This window comes from Bombina bombina, chromosome 2 (genome assembly GCF_027579735.1).
Source record: "Bombina bombina isolate aBomBom1 chromosome 2, aBomBom1.pri, whole genome shotgun sequence".
NCBI classification, from domain to species: Eukaryota; Metazoa; Chordata; class Amphibia; order Anura; family Bombinatoridae; genus Bombina; species Bombina bombina.
The window spans coordinates 88723254-88743980 of NC_069500.1; positions in this window are offsets into that span (position 1 = coordinate 88723254).

The following is a 20727-nucleotide window of genomic DNA, read 5'->3' on the forward strand; positions in this document are numbered from 1 at the left end:
TTGGCGTAAAATACATTGTATTCTTTCTGTAGCTTCTAGACGTTACAAGTTCTTTTCTGACCTTCGACGGAAGAAGGCTCCCAAATATCGCCCTGGTGGTAAAGTTTGGATTTCCTCTCGTTTTCTTCGCCTGAAACAACCTTCTAACAAATTGGGACCACGATACGTGGGTCCTTTCCGAATACTGGGTCAGGTGTGTTCCACGGCTTATCGGGTGGCTTTACCCAAGTCTCTCAAAGTCCATCCGGTATTCCATGTTTCTCTTTTGAAACCTGTGATGACTAACAGGTATTCTAAGCCTTTTTCCAAACCTCCACCTCTATTTGTGCATGGACACCCTGAGTTTGAGATCAGCCATATTCTGGATTCCAAGCTACGTGGCAAGAAATTGTATTATCTCATTCATTGGAAGGGTTATCCAGTCACGGAACATTCTTGGGAACCGGCTCATCAAGTAAATGCTCCTACTTTGATCAAGGCCTTCCACAAGACTCATCCTGATAGGCCTGGTCCTGTCCCCCGGAGGGGTCCTTGAGGAGGGGGGTGCTGTCATGATTCTGTCCGTTCATTGCCGTGTCGCCGCGGCTCCCGGATCTTCTCTGTGTGAATGACGTCACGTTGCTTAGCAACGTGACGCTTCCTCCAACACACCCCTCTGATGACGTTGCCGCTCTTGCCTTTAAACCGCGGCGGGAGATCTTACTCGGGGCCCGTTTGTTTGTTCCCTTTGGAGTTTGTGAGTACCTTATCAAATTCTGTTTTCTTGTGTACCGACTTCTGCCTGCCTGACCAAGCCTCATGCCTTAACCCTTTTGCTGATATTTGGATACCAACTTCTGCCTGCCTGACCTTGTCTTTTGCCTTAACCCTTTTGCTGATATTTGGATACCGACTTCTGCCTGCCTAACCTTGTCTTTTGCCTTAACCCTTTTGCTGATATTTGGATGCCGACTTCTGCCTGCCTGACCTTGCTTTTGCCTTTATCCTCAAACCTTTTCTTTAATAATCTAAACCTGCTTAAAGGGACATTTTACTTTTACAAGCTGCAAAAGAGAACGTTGCCTTTCTGTCTGTTATAAACCTGCTTAAAGGGACATTTTACTTTTACAAGCTGCATAAGAGAACTTTGCCTTTCTGTTTGTTATAAACCTGCTTAAAGGGACATTTACTTTTACAAGCTGCAAAAGAGAACTTTGCCTTTCTGTTTGTTATAAACCTGCTTAAAGGGACTTTTACTTTTACAAGCTGCAAAAAAGAACTTTGCCTTTGTTTTACAAGCCTGCTAAAGAGGACTGTTTTTCAAAGCTGCAAATAAGAGCATTTCCTTTATATTCTTTGAACTGCTTAAAGGGACGTTTTTTCCTTTGTGGCTTTCCTGCATTCTGGAACAATAATTATTTTTGTTATCCTTCTCATCTGTTTCCTGAGTGGGTCACGTCCTGGATATTTCTCAGTGTGCTAGCGTGTGCTTTCAATTCACGCTAGCAGTTGGGTTGCATCCCGGACTGATTCCAAAGCGGCTGACACTATGTAGTACTGACACTGATCTAACCACCATTGCTCTGTGTGTTTGAGAGTGTAAGTGTGTGTGTGTATGTCTAAGAGACATAGAGGCCCATTTATCAAGCTCCGTACTGAGCTTGAGGGCCCGTGTTTCTGGCGAGTCTTCAGACTCGCCAGAAATACAAGTTATGGAGCAGCGGTCTAAAGACCGCTTCTCCATACCCCTGTCCACCTGCTCTGATGAGGCGGACAGGAATCGCCACAATTCAACCCGATCGAGTATTGGCCATGAATCTGCACGGGGCGGCGTTTGCACCAGCAGCTCTTGTGAGCTGCTGGTGCAATGCTGAATACGGAGAGCGTATTGCTCTCCACATTCAGCGATGTCTGTCGGACCTGATCTGCACTGTCGGATCAGGTTCGACAGACACTTGATAATTCAGCCTCAATGTGGATCTGAGTGTGTATATGTGTAAGAGACATAGTGTATCCGAGTGTGTGTGTGTAAGATAGTATGAGTGTGTCTGTGCGAGAAAGTGTATCTGAGTGTGTGTTTATGCGAGAGAGTGTATCTGAGTGTGTGTCTGTGCGAGAGAGTGTATCTGATTGTGTGTGTGTGCAAGAGTGTATGAGTGTGTGTGAGAAAGTGTATATGAGTGTGTGTTTGTGCGAGAGTGTGTATCTGAGTGTGTGTGTGAAATAGAGTAGCTGAGTGTGTGTGTGTGCGAGAGTATCTGAGTGTGTGCGAGAGAGAGTGTATCTGAGTGAGTGTGTGGGAGTGTATCTGAGTGTGTGTGAGAGTATCTGAGTGTGTGTGTGAGAGTGTATGAGTGTGTGAGAAAGTGTATCTGAGTGTGTGTTTGTGCGAGAGAGTATATCTGAGTGTGTATCTGTGCGAGAGAGTGTATCTGAGTGTGTGTGTGTGTGTGTGAGGTTGTGTCTGAATGTGTTTGTGTGAGATAGAGTGTATCTGAGTGTGTGAGAGTGTATCTGAAGCTGTGTGTGAGTGTGTGTGTGTGAGAGAGAGTGTATCTGAGTGTGTGTGTGAAAGAGAGTGTATCTTAGAGAGTGTGTGAGAGTGTATCTGAGTGTGTGAAAGAGTGTATCTGAGTGTGTGTGAGAGTATCTGAGTGTGGGTGTGTGAGAGTGTATCTGAGTGTGTGTGAGAGAGAGAGAGAATCAGTGTGTGTGTGTGTGTGTGTAATAGAGTATATTTGAGTCTGTGTGTGAGAGAGTATTTTTGTATGTGTGCATGTGTAAGAGAGTATCTGAGTGTGTGTAAGAGAGTATCTGAGTGTGTGTGAGAGAGTATCTGAGTGTGTGTGAGAGAGTATCTGAATGTGTGTGTGAAAGTATCCAAATAGACCACAGCACCAAGGATTTCTTCACAATATTATACCTTTACTTTCATGACACAATGCAACGTTTCGGCCCTTCTGGCCTTAACCCCTTAATGAACGGGCATTTTAGACAAAAAAAATCCCCTAAAGACCAGAGCATTTTTAGCATTTTTGCCATCACTTTTCTTTTTTTCTTTTAAATGCACTTTAATTAAAAATAATTTGTTACATTCACAATATTTCACTGAAACTGATGAGACTACACTATCTGCTTTAGCTGTATGGAGTCATTAATCCTGGTAAACAATTAAGAACCCTGATTGGAGGATGATAGAAAAAGACTTATAGAAAAATATTTTTTTAATAAAGATATTTTCTTCACTATGTAAATTGGGATTATTATTTTTTTTTTTGATTTTCAATTTTTTTTATTGAGTAAAATAATTTCAGGCATACAATGAAATGTAGTTACAGTGATTAACAGGTAACAATAAGACAACAAGGTATTGTTATTTTGTAGGTACAATTCTACTCAGGTTTCTGATTTTTATAAAATAGTTTATGTGACAGCACTTTATAAACTTTGTTAATAGTCCTTAGAGTATGCATATTCCTCCCATATAAATTTAATGGAATAATAATCCTCCATTTTCTTTAGTCTACAGTAGTGATACTTTTCCAATGACAGCATCAAATTAACACATTCGTACCATGCCCTTATTGAAGGGATAGATTCCCTTTTCCAGAATTTGGGTATTAACTGTTTTGCACAATTTAACATTATATATAGAAGTGTAGATCTCAGGTTACAATTCTGTTTAACTATTTTGTGAAATAGACATGACAAGGGATCTAGGGGAATTGTGATATGTAACACTTTGTTTATTTCTCTTATTATTGACTGCCAGTATTCCCCCTATCCTTGGGGCATTCCCACCATATATGTATCAGTGATCCTACCTGTCCGCATCCTCTCCAACATTTCACATCTGTTGTTGGGTAAATCTGTGCCAATCTTTGGGGTGTGTAGTACCATCTACTAAGTAGTTTCATGTTAGTTTCACGAAACCTCATGGAAGAGGTTGATGAGTTCATCTTAGATATGATAAATGTCCACTCTTTCTCAGAGAGAGTTTTGTTTAATTCAGTCTCCCATCTCCGTGTGTATGTGGGAAGTGTGCGTGCAGACCCTTGTGCAAGTAATTTATATGAGATCGATAAGTGTCTTTTATTCACAATTGTCGAATAGCAGAGAGACTCGAATGGTGTGAGTGGTCTATTGAATTTCATTTTTTCCGGGTGTGAAGATATTATATGGGCCAGTTGGTGATATTTTAGCCATTGTTTAAAGTACGGGATCCCCATATTTAATAATTCAATTCTTGAGCGTAATCTACCATTGTCAAATACCACGTGGTAGGGAATTAGTGAATGTATGGAATGTCCCAAGTCCGACCCAATCTTTATCTCGCTGTCAAAAATATGATTTGCAAGTATTGGTGTTAATGTGGAAGGGTTCGATGATATTGTGGGGTCTTTTTTGAGCACTCTGTCCCATTGTTTAAGTGTTTCAGCAACAAGTGTAGAAGATGTGTAAGATGCCTCACGTTGTGACATTGATGTCCAGCAATTACTACCTAGGTTATCCGATTTGACTATATCTCTTTCTAATATTACCCATTCTTTATCATGTTCATGTCTGCACCAATTAATGATGCGTACAAGGTGGGCTGCTAATTTGTATTGAGTTAAATTCGGGACTCCCAAACCCCCTTTTTCTTTAGACATATACATCGTCTTCATCGGTACTCTAATCATATGTTTAGACTAAATATAGGTGTTAATAGAGTTTTGTAGGGTCTGCATGAATTTTTCGGGTATAGGTATAGGTAGAGCATGCAGTATATAAAGTATCTTTGGAAGTATCATCATCTTAATAGCACTTATTCGACCTAGCCATGACATGTTTTTATATGTCCAGTCTTGGAGTTCCTGCTTAACCCTTTGGTATAGTGGTAAAAAACTTAATGTAAATAATTTATCTTTGTCACTGGATATTTGTAATCCTAGGTATTTAATAGAGTTATTTTGGTATTTATAAGAAAATACCTGCTGTATTTGTTGTATGGTGTTCTGAGAGTTTAAACTAAGGAATTCCAATTTAGAATCATTAATTTTGAAGTAAGAGATGTGGCTATATCTGGAAAATTCTGCAGAAAGGGCCTTCAATGATTGTATTTGGTTTGTGAGAGTTAGCATGACATCATCAGCATAAAGTGTCATTTTGTATTCTTTATTACGTATCATGATGCCCGAGATATCAGAATTTTGGCGTATATTTGTTGCTAATGCTTCTATAGCCATTACAAATAATATGGGCGACAATGGGCATCCCTGACGTGTTCCATTCGAGAGTTTGATTGGGGAGGAAAAGGAGTCATTGAGGTGTATTTTAGCTGTTGGGTGAAGGTATAAGGCGAATATTTTCTCAATTATCAGTGATCCGAATCCAAATTTGTGTAGGGTGGCCTTTAGAAATTCCCAATTTAGCCTATCAAAGTCTTTTTCCGCATCTATGGATAGTAAAATCGTTGGAATTTTCATTTTGGAGGCATGATCTAACAAATTAATTATTTTAATAGTATTGTCCCTAGCCTCGCGGTTTGGTGTAAAACCTGCTTGGTTGATATTGATCAATTGGGGGAGAAATTTGTTGATGCGGTTAGCTATAATTTTTGCAAATAACTTTGTGTCTACATTGAGTAATGAGATGGGTCTAAAATTAGCTGCCGTGGTAGGAGATTTTCCCGGTTTGGGAAGGACGGTTATATGGGCTTCTACCATAGTCTGCAGGAATGGGTTATCTTTATTTATATTATTAACTAGGGACAGGAGAAATGGGACCAAAATGTCCTGGAAGGTCTTATAATAGTGGGCTGAAAACCCATCTGGGCCTGGACTTTTACCCCTTTTAGGTTTTTAATGGCATTGGATAATTATGTCTTAGTTATCGGGGCATCTAACTCAGCCTTTTGTTCCTCATTTAATGTGGGTAGGTTGGTATTATTTAGATATGGGGATATGCTGGATGTTACCTCAGATCGGGGGCGTATAGTATTTAGATTATACAACTTATTATAGTAATCCCTAAATTGAGCCATAATTGCGGGGGTTGTATGGACTTTTTGTGCCCTAGAAGTATGTAATTCATGTATGTGAGATTTAAGTTTTTTAACCTTCAAATACCTAGCAAGCATTTTCCCTGCCTTGTTACCCTCATAGAAGAATCTTTCCCTATATTTTTGGGCAATGGTCTGTTGTTCCTGAGCGAGTAGCGCTTTAAGTTGGTGCCTACGGTCTTGCAACTTGCTTGTGATGTGAGGGTCCGTGGGTTTCTTTTTGTGCAGAAATTCTACATGAGAGAGTTGTGTGGTAAGTTCGGCGTAGTGCTGTCTTTCTATCTTTTGTTTTTTAGATGAATTCCCCTCTTATATAACATTTATGTGTTTCCCACAGAATGGTGTCATTTACATCATTAGTGCTATTTATTTCAAAAAATTCTTTAAGTGATTTACATAATTTTTCTATCCTGTCTTCAGAGTGCAACAAGGAATCATCTAATCTCCATTGAAATTCAGAGCCCCTAGTGTTAGGCCAATGTAATTGTATCATCATAGCAGAGTGATCTGACCATGCAGTTGGTTTTATTAGGGAATTTTTAGCGTATGTCAGGCCTGCTTGGTTAATAAAAAAATAGTCTAGACGGCTATATGTCTTGAAAGGGGCTGAAAAAAAAGTATAGTCCCTCTTTTCACCGTTGAAATACCGACAGGTGTCAAAAAGGTTATATTCTCTGAACATTCTCCAAAGGAATCTAGCTGTTTTAAGAGATACTTTGGAATTGGGATTTGAACTGTCTATTTGTGGTTGAATTGGAAAATTAAAATCCCCCCCCAATATGACAACACCTCCAGAAAAGTCCAGAATCTTCTGGAACATCTTTTTGAAAAAAGGGAGCTGATTATTGTTCGTCACTGGACTCCCAAATAGGAGACCAAAGACTCCCAAAAATCTTCCATCTCTATCCTTAGAGGTCTGTATATGTTGAAAGGCTATATTTTTATCCAAAAGGATACTAACCCCTCTCTTTTTTTGTGTGAATGAGTTATGAAAGTGCTATCACTATATTTTAACAGAAATAGAGCCTTTTTTAAAGTTATCTATCAAAACTATATATATTTTTTAGTAGACAACCCAAAGTATTGATCTAGGCCAATTTTGGTATATTTCATGCCACCATTTCACTGCCAATGCAATAATATATTTAAAAAAAAGGTTTCTCACTGAAATTATTTAAGAACAGCTTGTGCAATCATGGCATAAATTGTTGTAAATGCTTCTATGGGATCCCCTTTGTTCAGAAATAGCAGACATATATGTGGCTTTGGCATTGCTTTTCGGTAATTAGAAGGCAGCTAAATGCCACTGCGCACTACACTTGTATTATGCTCAGCAGTGAAGAGGTTAATTAGGTAGCTTGTAGTTTTAATTTTAGTTTTAGTGTACAGATCAGCCTCCCACCTGACACATCTCACCCCCCTGATTTCTCCCTCTCAAACAGCTCTCTTCCCTCCCCCACCTCACAATTGTCACTGCCATCTTAAGTACTGGCAGCCTGCCAGTACTAAAATAAAAGGCTTTTTTTTTTAAATAAATATTCTGCAGTGTTGGATCCCCCTTTAGCCCCTAACCTCCCTGATCCCCCCAAACAGCTCTCTAACCCTCCCCCCTCTACCTATTTGCCGCCATCTTAGGTACTGGCAGCTGTTGTAGTTTGCTGCAAATTAGGCAATTTTTTTACAAAAAAATAAAAGTAGTAGTAGCTGCCCCCCCCCAATACACTACCCACCCTCCCCCTCCTAGATCCCTTTATGGCAACGGATCCCACATAGGATTGCCCTCATTGCCCCTACCTCCCTCCTTACCCCTCAATGACGAGGGTATATATATTTTTTTTTTTGGCTTCCCTGTAGCATGGCGTAGCGGTCCCACCCGCTCCTGCCCTCCGCCTCCCTCCTTAACCTCCCACCCACCAATGATCGGCACCACCGCTGGCCAATGCAAAGAGGGCCACAGAGTGCAGAATGCATCGGTAACTCTGCAAATCTATTTCTGCAGTGCCCCACTCGTGGAGCATGCAGAAATAGTGCAATCTTGCAATTTTGAGCGAGATCGCGGCAGAGAGAAGCTCAGGACTGCAGCGACATACAGGGTACGTCACTGGTCTTTAAGAGCATAACCACCAGCGTCGTACAGGGTAGGATGCTGGTCGTTAAGGGGTTAATCATGCATATAAAATAGCCTGGTCCATATACACATTATATAGGCCTTTTAATTAACACTTAATTACACTTGGGGTATGCAGTAACCCCTTACCACTTGCATAATTACTAAAATTGGAGATAAGTCTGTTTGGGTGCTGAGCTTATTGATTGATTAAGTGTGTGTGTGTGTGAGAGAGAGAGAGTATCTGTGTGAGAGTGTGTATCTGAGTGTGTGTGTGAGAGAGTGTATCTGAGTGTGTGAGAGAGTGTATCTGAGTGTGTGTGTGTGTGAGAGAGAGTGTATCTGAGTGTTTGTGTGAGAGTGTATGTGAGTGTGTGTAACTGAGTGTGTGTAAGAGATTGTATCTGAGTGTGTGTGTGTGAGAGAGAGTGTATCTGTGTGTATGAGAGAGTCTATGAGTGTGTGTGTGTGAGAGAGAGTATCAGTGTGTGTGAGAGAATCAGTGTGTGTGAGAGAGTGTATCTGAGTGTGTGTTAGAGAGTGTATCTGACTGTGTGTGAGAGTATCTGAGTCTGTGTGTGAGTGCATTTATGTATGTGTGCTACAGCAGAATGTTATTGAGCGCGGGAAATGTCATTACAAGGAGTAAAGCATTAACATTTGAGAGGATTTCTGAGTGTGCACTAAACCACTATGCACAGTGTGAGACTTGGCACTTCAGTTTGTAAAGTGTGTGCCTGAGTCAGACGGCAGATCACTTTCATTTGCAGAGGAGGTAGGACTTACTTAGTAAATGTTTTTTTATTTCTTTGTACAATTTTGGATTGTAACTTTAGTGTGGTAGTTGTATGGGGCCAGGGGTCCATAAAAACACATTTATTTTTAGCAATATGCAGCTGCGTATTTATGATTATTTGACAATGCTGTAGAAATTCTATATTTAAAACCATGCAGAAATGTTTCTTCCTCAATACACAAATGGTAGGTTCCCTTTTGGCACATATGATTTATATACCGGTATATATATATATATATATATATATATATATATATATTACATTTCAGTTTACTGCCCCTTTATGCAAGGACTTTCCAGATGTCAGGAGGCATTTTAGCTAAGATTTTTACATCTGCATAACATGTTATACTCTCAGGCTAAGATTGCTCAGTGTTTGAAATTAGACAGGTTAACTTAACACTTCTCAGTTCACACTACAGCTGACTTAATTTTGAAATACATACAAAACAAGCCTTAATCCTGCATTTAACCAGATCTAATGGTATGAGACTGAATACCACAGCTTATGGTTCAACCAAGACCATATAGAGTACAGCATTTTCAAAATCTTTAAAGGAACAGTAAACACCAGATTTTTTGTTGTTTAAAAAGGTAAATAATCCCTTTATTACCCATTCCCCAATTTTGCATAACCAACACAGTTATAATAATATACTTTTTACCTCTGTGATTACCTTGTATCTATGGCTCTGAAAACTGCCCCCTTATTTCAGTTCTATTGACAGACTTGCATTTTTAGCCAATCAGTGCTTGCTCTTAGGAGCTTCACGTGTATATGTATGTCTTTGTGTATTTTCTGTGGATGCCTCTGTGAGGGTGGGTGTGTATGTATTTGTGTGTTTTCTGTGGATGTCTCTGTGAGGGTGTGTGTATGTATGTCTGTGTTTTCTGTGGGTGTCTCTGTGAGGGTGTGTGCATATATCTTTGTATGTTTTCTGTGGGTGTCTATGGTGAGGGTGTGTGTGTGTGTGTGTGTGTGTATGTCTGTGTGTGTTTTCTGTGGATGTCTCAGTGAGGGTGTGTGTGTATGTGTGTATGTCTTTGTGTGTTTTCTGTAGATGTCTCAGTGAGGGGGTGTGTGTATTTGTGTATGTCTTTGTGTTTTTTATGTGGGTGTATCTGTGTGTGTGTATGTTTTTCTGTTTTCTGTTGGTGTCAGTGTGTATGTCTTTGTGTGTTTTCTGAGGCTGCCTCTGTGTGTGTTTCCTTGGGTGTATGTGCAAGTTTGTGTGTGTGTGAGTGTGTGTCCATTGTCCCTTTTAGAACATTTTGACCTTACTGCTGATTATTGACATCTTTCTACAGACATTGAGACTAATGAGACCTTTCCGGAAGTCACCAATCCACCACTTAACCTTTAAATTATTGTTTAGGCAGTTCAGGTCCCTTCCTTTAAGCCACTGCATGATGTTGTGCAAGTTTGTGTGTGTGTGAGTGTGTGTCCATTGTCTGTTCCTTTTAGGACATTATGAGCTTATTACTGATTTTTGACATCTTTCTATAGACTTTGAGACTAATGAGACCTTTCCGGAAGTCACCAATCCACCACTTAACCTTTAAATTATTGTTTTGGCAGTTCAGGGCCCTTCCTTTAAGCCACTGCATGCTGTTGGCATCTTCCTTGACAAAAAGATAATCAGAACTCCATATTTTGTCCTGTAAATCTTTTTTTTTTTTTTTAAAAAACTGTAGTCTACCTCATTGCTTGTCAGGTCAATGTAAACACGTGCTGAGTGTCTGTGTTGGTGTCTGTTTCTGAGTGTGTTTCTTTTCGTGTCTGCTAGAGTATCTATATGTGAATCCGTATGTGTGAGTGTGTGTTTCAGTGTATGAGTGTGCTGTGTGTTTCTGTGTTTGTGTGTTACTACATTTACAACATTTCCAAGTTTGACTACACTTAAGAATAAAGTGCATATGCATTTTAGTCACTTGGTCAAAAATTGCACATGTCAAAGGGGGGGGGGGGCTGATCAATGGTTAAGTAAGGGGCCCCAAAATTTCTAGTGGCAGCCCTGTGTGAAACATTGTATATCTGAGTGTGTGTGTGTGAAAGAGATGTACTGTATGTGTGCATGTGTGAAAGTGTATTTCTGTGTGTGTGTTTGGGACAGAGAGAGTGTGTTTCTCTGTGTCTGAGGAAGAGAGTGTGTTTCTTTGGGTGTGTTTGTAAGAGAGATAGTGTATCTGTGTGTGTGAGGGTGTGTCTGTGTGTGTTTTAGAAATGATCTGTGTGTGTGTAAGGGACTGTGTTTCTGTGCGTGTGTATGTATATATATACTGTATGTATGTATGTATATACTGTATGTATGTATGTATGTGTGTGTCTGTATAAAACAATATCAGTTATGAGGGGTGTGAAAACTTGGTGAGTTCCCACACGTTTTTTTGAAGGACTTGACCCCTATATGTTTTTAAATATTTTTTTCTATGCTGAGTGATTTCGGACAGGAATAGGAAAGTACACACATTGAAGAAGTTTGTGTAATTATAAATATATGTAATATTTGTAGGAGGGTTAGATATTTTATACCAACTCATTTTATGCTTATATTGCAAGATGGTGCAAAGTGACTAAAATAATAAATGTTCTATTTTTTTTTAATTGCTAAATTTAATTGAACAATATATGTATGAAATCCAAACTATTTTCTGTTTTGAAGAAGGGAACTTATGCTCAGTGTGGGACAATAAAATATGTGTGAAATATTTAAGAAATAATTACTTCCATGCTGCTATTTACTGTATTTTTGCATTTCATATGGTGGTGTTTTTGCATATTGTATTTCTGCAAACTAATATATTTTTTTAAAAATACTTGGGGATGGATTACAAGTGTAGCGCTAATTTATCGCGTGCCCGCAATGGGCAAATTCACCCGTTTGCGGATGTTTTTTCATAAAAAAACTACCGCACTAGGCAGTTTTTAGGGGTTAAAAATGGTGGGTGTGGGGTGTTAGAAAAAAAAACGGTACAGAAAAGTGCCTTTATATTGCGTTACAGTGTGTTCCCTGTAAATATATACACATATTAACAAATAAATATATATAGTTGCTGCCCATCGCTGGATGAGAATGAGGGGGCTACTTATCAAGCCGTCTACTTTTCTGGCTTCGCCGGCCCAATACGTCCGCCTAAGCTCGCCTACCTTCGCCGCCGCGGACCTTGAATACGTTCGCCTAAGTTATCAAATAAAGCTGTCAAAAAGCCGCGGGGCGATGAGCAGTGGACTGTAACAGTTATCACTCATCCGATCTCGCTGCCCTTCGGCTTTTTCCCAGCTTTATTGCTAGCCTGTCACTAAGCACTCACACTAAACTACACTGTTCTACCCCCTATACCGGCGCCCCCCGGAGGCCCCCGCAACTAAATAAAGTTACTAACCCCCTAACCGCCGCTCCTAGAACCCCGCCGCAAGTCTTATAAATGTATTAACCCCTAAACCGCCGCTCCTAGACCCCGACGCAAGTCTTATAAATGTATTAACCCCTAAAACCGCCGCTCCCGGACACCGCTGCCACCTACATTATACCTAGTTAACCCCCTATCCTGCCCCCCCTATACCGTCGCCCTCTATTATAAAATTATTTAACCCCTATCCTGCTGATCCCGCACCTCTCCGCAACTAAATAAATAGTTTAACCCCTAAACCGCCGCTCCATGAACCCGCCGCAACCTATAATAAATTTATTAACCCTATCCTGCCCCCCACTACGCCGCCGCCACTGTAATAAAATGATTAACCCCTAAACCTAAGTCTAACCCTAACCATAACGCCCCCCTAACTTAAATATTAATTAAATAAATCTAAATTAAATTAACTCTTATTAACTAAATGAATCCTATTTAAAACTAAATACTTACCTTTAAAATAAACCCTAATATAGCTACAATATAAATAATAATTATATTCTAGCTATCTTAGGATTTATTTTTATTTTACAGGTACCTTTCAATTTATTTTAACCATGTACAATAACTATTAAATAGTTATTAACTATTTAATAGCTTACCTAGCTAAAATAAAGAGAATGTACCTGTGAAATAAATCCTAACCTAAGTTACAATTACACCTAACACTACACTATACTTTAATAAATTATTCCTATTTAAAAATAAATACTTACCTGTAAAATAAACCCTAAGATAGCTACAATGTAATTAATAATTATATTATAGCTATCTTAGGATTTATATTTATTTTACAGGTAACTTTGTATTTATTTTAGCTAGTTAGAATAGTTATTAAATAGTTATTAACTATTTAATAACTACCTAGCTAAAAGAAATACAAAATTACCTGTAAAATAAAATCCTAACTTAAGTTACAATTAAACCTAATACTACACTATCATTAAATTAACTAAATAAACTACCTACAAAGAACTACAATGAAATACAATTACATAAACTAACTAAAGTACAAAAAATAAAAAAAGCTAAGTTACAAAAAATAAAAAATTAAGTTACAAACATGTTAAAAATATTACAACAATTTTAAGCTACTTACACCTAATCTAAGCCCCCTAATAAATAACAAACCCCCCCAAAATAAAAAAAATCCCTACCCTATTCTAAATACATAAATTTCAAAGCTCTTTTACCTTACCAGCCCTTAAAAGGGCCATTTGTGGGGGCATGCCCAAAAAGTTCAGCTCTTTTGCCTGTAAAATAAAAATACAACCCCCCCCCCCCAACATTAAAACCCACCACCCACATACCCCTAATCTAACCCAAACCCCCCCTTACAAAAACCTAACACTAATCCCCTGAAGATCATCCTACCTTGAGTCGTCTTCACTCAGCCGAGCCACCGATGGAACTGAAGAGGACATCCGGAGCGGAAGAAGTTAATCTCCAAGCGGCGCTGAAGAAATCTTCCATCCGATGAAGTCATCATCCAGGCGGCGCTGGAGAAGTCTTCGATCCGGCCGATGTCATCTTCAAAGAGGCGCTGAAGAGGTCTTCTATCCGGGCGAAGTCATCTTCCAAGCCGGGTCTTCAATCTTCCTTCCGCCGACGCGGAACCACCTTCTTCACCGACAGACTACGACGAATGACGGCTCCTTTAAGGGACGTCATCCAAGATGGCGTCCCCTCAATTCCCGATTGGCTGATAGGATTCTATCAGCCAATCGGAATAAGGTATGAAAATCTGATTGGCTGATGGAATCAGCCAATCAGATTGAGCTCGCATTCTATTGGCTGTTCCGATCAGCCAATAGAATGCGAGCTCAATCTGATTGGCTGATTGGATCAGCCAATCGGATTGAACTTGAATCTGATTGGCTGATTCCATCAGCCAATCAGATTTTCCTACCTTAATTCCGATTGGCTGATAGAATCCTATCAGCCAATCGGAATTGAGGGGACGCCATCTTGGATGACGTCCCTTAAAGGAGCCGTCATTCGTCGTAAGTCCCGTCGGTGAAGAAGGTGGTTCCGCGTCGGCGGAAGGAAGATTGAAGACCCGGCTTGGAAGATGACCTTCGCCCGGATAGAAGACCTCTTCAGCGCCTCTTTGAAGATGACATCGGCCGGATCGAAGACTTCTTCAGCGCCGCCTGGATGATGACTTCATCGGATGGAAGATTTCTTCAGCGCCGCTTGGAGGATTAACTTCTTCCGCTCCGGATGTCCTCTTCAGTTCCATCGGTTGGCTCGGCTGAGTGAAGACGACTCAAGGTAGGATGATCTTCAGGGGATTAGTGTTAGGTTTTTGTAAGGGGGGTTTGGGTTAGATTAGGGGTATGTGGGTGGTGGGTTTTAATGTTGGGGGGGGGGTTGTATTTTATTTTACAGGCAAAAGAGCTGAACTTTTTGGGGCATGCCCCCACAAATGGCCCTTTTAAGGGCTGGTAAGGTAAAAGAGCTTTGAATTTATGTAATTTAGAATAGGGTAGGGATTTTTTTTATTTTGGGGGGGTTTGTTATTTTATTAGGGGGCTTAGATTAGGTGTAAGTAGCTTAAAATTGTTGTAATATTTTTAACATGTTTGTAACTTATTTTTTTATTTTTGTAACTTAGCTTTTTTTATTTTTTGTACTTTAGTTAGTTTATGTAATTGTATTTCATTGTAGTTCTTTGTAGGTAGTTTATTTAGTTAATTTAATGATAGTGTAGTATTAGGTTTAATTGTAACTTAAGTTAGGATTTATTTTACAGGTAATTTTGTATTTCTTTTAGCTAGGTAGTTATTAAATAGTTAATAACTATTTAATAACTATTCTAACTAGCTAAAATAAATACAAAGTTACCTGTAAAATAAATATAAATCCTAAGATAGCTATAATATAAATATTAATTACATTGTAGCTATCTTAGGGTTTATTTTACAGGTAAGTATTTATTTTTAAATAGGAATAATTTATTAAAGTTATAGTGTAGTGTTAGGTGTAATTGTAACTTAGGTTAGGATTTATTTCACAGGTACATTTCTCTTTATTTTAGCTAGGTAAGCTATTAAATAGTTAATTAACTATTTTAATAGTTATTGTACATGGTTAAAATAAATTGAAAGGTACCTGTAAAATAAAAATAAATCCTAAGATAGCTAGAATATAATTATTATTTATATTGTAGCTATATTAGGGTTTATTTTAAAGGTAAGTATTTAGTTTTAAATAGGATCTCATTTAGTTAATAAGAGTTAATTTATTTAGATTTATTTAATTAATATTTAAGTTAGGGGGCGTTAGGGTTAGGGTTAGGTTTAGGGGTTAATCATTTTATTACAGTTGGCGGCGGCGTAGTGGGGGGCAGGATAGGGGTTAATAAATTTATTATAGGTGGCGACGGTGTAGGGGGGGGCAGATAGGGGTTAATAATGTATTATAGGTGGCGACGGTGTAGGGGGGGCAGGATAGGGGTTAATACATTTAATATAGGTTGCGGCGGGTTCAGGGAGCGGCGGGTTAGGGGTTAATACATTTATTATAGTTGCGTGTGGGCTCCGGGAGCGGCGGTTTTAGGGGTTAATATGTATAGGAGTAGCTTGCGGTGGGCTCCGGGAGCGGCGGTTTAGGGGGTAATAACTTTATTTAGTTGCGGCGGTGTAGGGGGGGTCAGATTAGTGGTGTTTAGACTCGGAGGAACATGTTAGGGTGTTAGGTGTAGGACAGCTCCCATAGAAATCAATGGGATGTCTATCAGCAGCGAACCTGTGTACTTTCGCTATGGTCAGACTCCCATTGATTCCTATGGGATCCGCCGCCTCCAGGGCTGGCGCTTTGAAAACCAGGTACGCTGGGCCGTAAAAGTGCCGAGCGTACCTGCTAGTTTTTGATAGCTAGCAAAAAGTAGTGAGAATGTAGCCGCACTTGTTGTGCGGAACATCTGGAGTTGACGTAAGAATCGATCTTGTTGTCGGACAGAGTCCGGCTGATCGAAGCTTGACGGTATCACAAAATTCTACTTTTGCCCGGTCTCGAGAGCCTTTGATAACTAAGGCGTATCTAGCCTCGCCACAAATACGCTCGGAATACGCAGCGTATATTGAGGTTGACGGGCTTGATAACTACCCCCCCCCTGAGGCTCCATTGGGAGCCTATAGAAGCATGCTCTCGTGAGCACAATGCCTTCCGTGCAAAGGCGAACGTGAGGAATGTGTCCTGCATTGCACCTACATCATAATACCAAGCGCACATTTGCATGCACTGGTATTACTCATTGGTGCGCAAATATCGCTTCAAGGGGAAAGCAATATTTTGTGATCCACTTCTAATCTGGCCCCCTTGGTCCGCTAAAAAAATAAATGAGCTATAATTTTCCTGACAAAAAAATATAAAATCTATGTGTAAATGCAAACAAGTACAAATAACTAAAGACACATCCAGCACATGGGTGTGGAAGGGTTAATAATAATAATAATAATAATAATAATAATAAATAAATAAATAAAAAACACTGTGTTGTTATGTTTTCTTTACAATATGTTTCTGGAACACGTTTGATTTATTTGCAAGAGCAAAATTCCAATGACTCACAAATACCTAAAAAGATATTCAAATTTCACTGGTTGTTAAAAATTCCTGTGTGCTGGGCTGCAATATGCATTAAGTCAACACTGAACAAACTGAAATGCTTTTTTTTTTTTTTTTTTTTTGGCAGTAACATTTTATTCCCCTAAAATATAATTTCTCCTGTTTTTCTTTCCTTTTTACAGTTATCTTTTTTTTTATTTTCATTACCATCTCTCATATTCTATTTACCAGGGAAAGATTAGAAATCTGACACATTTGCTGTTTATCGGCCCCGTGTTGCATCGTTCTTATAGACGAGAACAATCCTGTGATTAAATGTCCTATTTATATTTGTCAAATCAGAAATTAGGATTCTGTTGAAAACTCCCTTTTTATCATACTTGATCAGCAATGCGGAACATGTAACGGCATTCTGATTAAGAAACTTTTTTTTAGCTTCACTTTTGCAAATCGGCAAATACATTTTATATAGCGCTTGGCTGCCCCCACAAGTCATTTCGATACCACGCACATACAGCTAGAGATCAGTAAAATTACCACAAACATTCTGAGATTTTAGACCTTATTCGGTGAAGAGGAATAGTAGATTGACTTTTGTCGTTGCATCTTAATTTTGGCCTGATTTGTAAATGAATAACAAAATTCTGTGAATCTAAGTAAAGTGATAGAAATATTTGGATAACCCATAAAGTGTTAGCATAGTATAAAATGAATAGAAGCCACCCATCTGATCTTAAAGGACCACTAGAATTTGCATAATTAACAAGTGCATACTAGAAAGACAATGATTTAACACCTAGGGGTAAATGTATTAAATGGTGAGCTGACATGTTTTCTGCTCTTAACTTACAATTCAGCGGACCTGAAACTATCAGCGTAGATTGCAGCATCCGCTGCTAATAAATCTACCCCCCCTACTCTGAATTTGAAATAAGTAGTAGATTTTTTCGGACAAATTTATTTTTTCTCCCATTTTCCCGGCCCCCTGTATCATGTGACAGACATCAGCCAGTCACAGACTACGTATACATATAGCCTTTGCGCTTGTTGCACATGCTCAGTAGGATCTTGTTCCCCATAAAGTATGACTATAAAAGACTGTGCAAAAATTGATACTGGAGTAAATTAAAAGTGTCTTACTATTGTTTACCTGGGGCATACATGTTTCAAAATGAAGTGCTGCAAAATGATAGTTGTGGATTAGGGGTTATATTGCACGCCCTGCTATCCTGCATGTCTAAATGCCACCCCTGTTGTTTCCTTAGTGTCTCTAAACAAGAGTAACATGTGGGACAGTTATGTTGCACCAGGTGAATCGCACACAGTGAGTAGACATAGGGGGGTAGTTATCAAGCTGTCAACCTCATATACGCTGGAATTCCGCAGCGTATTTGTGGCGAGGCTGATTCGCCTTAGTTATCAAAGGCTAAAGACTGGCAAAAGTAGAATTTTGTGACGTAAACTTCGATCCGCCGGACTCAGTCCGACACAGATCGATTCTTACGTCACTCCAGATGTTCGCACACAAGTGCGCACAATCTGACTACTTTTGCTAGTTATCAAAAAACTAGCAGGTACGCTCAGCACTTTTTACGGCCAGCGTACCTGGTTTTCAAAACCGCCACCCTGGAGGCGGCGGATCCCATAGGAATCAATGGGAGTCTGACCATAGCGAAAGTACAAGTTCGCTGCTGCCAGACATCCCATTGATTCCTATGGGAGCTGTCTACACCTAACACCCTAACATGTACCCCGAGTCTAAACACCACTAATCTGTCCCCCCTACACTGCTGCAACTAAATAAATGTATTACCCCCCTAAACCGCCGCTTCCGGAGCACCCTCCGCAAGCTTACTCTATACATATTAACCTCTAAACCGCCGCTCCCGGAGCCCACCGCAAACTAAATATATGTATTAACTCCCTAAACCGCCGCTCCCGGAGCCCACCGCCACCTACATTATACCTAGTAACCCCTATCCTGCCCCGCCCATACAACGCCGCCACTGTAATAAAATTATTAACCCCTATCCTGCCCCCCCACTAAAACCGCCGCCACTGTAATACATTTATTAACCCCTATCCTGCCCCCCCACTACACCCGCCGCCACTGTAATAAAATTTAATTAAACCCCTAAACCTAAGTCTAACACTAACCCAAACACCCCCCTAACTTAAATATAAATTAAAATAAATCTAAATATTATTTCTATTATTAACTAAATTAATCCTATTTAAAACCTAAATTACTTACCTATAAAATAAACCCTAATATACCTACAATAAAATAATAATTATATTGTAGCTATCTTAGGATTTATTTTTATTTTACAGGTAACTTTCAATTTATTTTAACTAGGTACAATAGCTATTAAATAGTTATTAACTATTTAATAGCTTACCTAGCTAAAATAAAGAGGAAATTTACCTGTAAAATAAAAACTAACCTAAGTTACAATTCAACCTAACACTACACTATACTTTAATAAATTATTCCCTATTTAAAACTAAATACTTACCTGTAAAATAAACCCTAAGATAGCTACAATGTAATTCATAATTACATTGTAGCTATTTTAGGATTTATATTTATTTTACAGGTAACTTTGTATTTATTTTAGCTAGTTAGAAATAGTTATTAAATAGTTATTAACTATTTAAAAACCACCTAGCTAAAAAGAAATACAAATTACCTGTAAAATAAATCCTAACCTAGTTACAATTAAACCTAACACTACACTATCATTAAATTAATTAAATAAATTTAAATACAAATAACTACAATTAAATACAATTACATAAACTAACTAAAGTACAAAAAAATAAAAAAGCTAATTTACAAAAAATAAAAAACATAAGTTACAAACATGTAAAAAATATTACACAACAATTTTAAGCTAATTACACTAATCTAAGCCCCCTAATAAAATAACAAAGCCCCCCAAAATAAAAACATTCCTACCCTATTCTACATTAAAAAAGTTTCAAAGCTCTTGTACCTTACCAGCCCTAAAAGGGCCTTTTGTGGGGCATGCCCCAAAGAAAACTGCTCTCTTTGCCTGTAAAAGAAAAATACATCGGAACAGCCAATAGAATGCGATCTCAATCTGATTGGCTGATTCAATCAGCCAATCAGACCTTTTCCTACACTTAATTCCGATTGGCTGATAGAATCCTATCAGCCCAATCGGAATTGAAGGGACCGCCATCTTGGATGACGTCCCTTAAAGGAGCCTTCATTCGTCGTTAGTTCCGTCGGGCAAGAAGGATGTTCCGCTGTCGGCGGGATGAAGATCGATCCTGAAGCAAGAAGATTGAAGACCCCGCTTGGAAGATGACATCGCCCGGATGGAAGATGATCTTCAGCGCCGCTTGGAAGTAGGACCATCGGCCGGATGGAAGACTTCTTCAGCGCCGCTTGGAGGATCACTTCATCGGATGGAAGACTTCTTCAGCGCCCCTTGGAGGATCACTTCTGGCGCTCCGGATTTCCTCTTCAGTTCCCATCGGTGGCTCGGCTGAGTGAAGACGACTCAAGGTAGGATGATCTTCAGGGGATTAGTGTTAGGTTATTTTAAGGGGGGTTTTGGGTTAGATTAGGGGTATGTGGGTGGTGGGTTTTAATGTTTGGGGGGGTTGTATTTTTCTTTTACAGGCAAAAGAGCAGTTTTTCTTTGGGGCATTGCCCCACAAAAAGGCCCTTTTAAGGGCTGGTAATGTAAAAGAGCTTTGAACTTTTTTTAATGTAGAATAGGGTAGGGAATGTTTTTATTTTGGGGGCTTTGTTATTTTATTAGGGGGCTTAGATTAGGTGTAATT